Source organism: Poecilia formosa, unplaced genomic scaffold, assembly GCF_000485575.1.
Source record: "Poecilia formosa unplaced genomic scaffold, Poecilia_formosa-5.1.2 Scaffold920, whole genome shotgun sequence".
Lineage (NCBI taxonomy): Eukaryota > Metazoa > Chordata > Actinopteri > Cyprinodontiformes > Poeciliidae > Poecilia > Poecilia formosa.
The window spans coordinates 52,100-54,338 of record NW_006800859.1 but is presented as its reverse complement, the minus strand read 5'-3'; positions in this window follow the sequence as shown (position 1 = coordinate 54,338).

Sequence of the window (2,239 nt, the reverse complement as noted above, 5' to 3'; positions counted from 1 at the left end):
AGAAGATGGCCTATGATAATCTGCAGGATATAAGGAGACAAGAAGATGTCAAAGATGCTTTTCAGGAGAAAAATGTTCCTGAAACGGTTACATTTCAAGAGAAACGTAAGAAGATGGCCTATGATAATCTGCAGGATATAAGGAGACAAGAAGATGTCAAAGATGCTTTTGAGGAGAAAAATGTTCCTAAAAAGGTTACATTTCAAGAGAAACGTAAGAAGATGGCCTATGATAATCTGCAGGATATAAGGAGACAAGAAGATGTCAAAGATGCTTTTGAGGAGAAAAATGTTCCTAAAAAGGTTACATTTCAAGAGAAATGTAATGTTTTAATCTACCTCCCTTAGCTCTTTGCATGCAAGGTGACCATATTAGTAGACCATATTATGGTCTCTGACTGATTCGTGGGATTTCCAAATACAATTTAAATAGCAACTGAAAATATAGCTTGATATTGTCTGTGATTTTCTTAGTAAAATTAATAATTCTAATTTAAATATAAGTTTTCTCCGGGTGCTCCGGTTTCTCTACAAACACAAATGACAGACAGATATTGTCTGTAATTTCGTCTATTGTTAAAATTAATTAAGCCTCAATTTTATATAAGTTTTCTCCAGATGCTCTGGTGTCTCTACAAACATAATACTACATAGGTTAGCTAGTGTTGAGAATGAGAATCTCAATCGATGAATCATAATTTGTATTGACACCTGGAGCATAAAATCAGCCAAGAAAAGCTTTCAGACTTTACTTATTGTATTAACTTTCAGCGCTGAAAGGAGACGCTTTACCATTACATCCGAGAAGAGTTTCTAAAAAGGTCTGTGCAGCATCTGAGGAGGAGGAGGAAGGTAGCTGATTATATGGACTGAAGACACTCCCTGAAATCACACCATGTCTCTGTGGCCTGATAAGTTTCTGTTTCTCGTGAGAAATGGACCTTGGTGTCTAACAGAATCAAAAATGTAACTCTATGGGCCCTTTGTCTAATAGCGTGCGACTCTTTCTCGGCCTTGGTAAAGCATCTCAACACTAGCTATAAATATCAATAGGTCTATCAATAGGTAGGCAGCTATCGGCCACACTTTATTTGACAATCTTTGCATAAGACTGACATGACATAACATCTGCCATGAGTCTTTATGAATGTTTACGACTGTCGTCATGAAGTGTCATTCGGTAAATGACACTTTTAATGCAAAGTTGCATTAAAAGTGTTGCATTATTTTGATAATAATGTCACTTTAATGCAAGGTTGGCATGGTTCATTGACTTTCACTGCAACTTCTAGACCAACTTTGCATTAAAAGTGTTATGATGATGGAGGTGTGGAGAACGAAGGCCTCCATATGTGGGTTGTTCTTTACCGCTGTGCCACCACAATACCCCACTGTGATTTATCTTTGACTAAAGTTATGTCCTCATATTATGCATTAAATTATCATAACTTACAAAATCATGCAAAGTTGGCACATTTAATGCAACTTTTAGAGCAACTTTGCATTAAAAGTGTCATTTACTGAATGACACTAAATGACAACTGTCAGTCATGTTTATGACAGTGTCATGTCAGTTTTAGGGTGCGTTCACACCCCTTCAAATAAAGTGTTTCCTACTTAATGAAACATTACCGCGTGTTTGATGTTTGTGGTGAATGACATACTCGCAGACGAACAAGATAATCAGTCCAAGTTCGTCATTTATTGAAAGTTCAGGAACTACAGCGGCTGTGATGCACCACAGCAAAGGTAAACAAAGATAAAATAACCTGAACAACTCAAAACCACTCGCACCTTTTTATTCTCTCTCTCTGTCATTTAAGCACACCCGTTGCCGTGGCAACCGCAGCGCTCCTTGAGCCAAACACAGGTTACGTTAAAAACATAACATTCAGTCCGTTACAATATTAGGTTTTCAGGCTTGATATTTATTTTTGCGATGATTAATAAGCCTCCTTGAACCCAGTGGTGGTTGAATAGTTAATTTTAAACTCCTGCTCTGCCAGTTATTTTGGTAATGGAACCAAAACGCACAGAATTGCGCAACACCTTGTTGAAACAATAATTGGGGCATGCTATAGCAATGCATAGGGAGAGCAGTCAGTCACTGCCTCCATGCATTGCATGGCAGGCACCTATTGTTCTACACCCAATAGAATGTCTGTTTATTATACCATCTTGTTCCATTGCCGTTAATGCGGCTCGTACCGCGGGTGCCCACCCACAAAAGTGGTATCAAA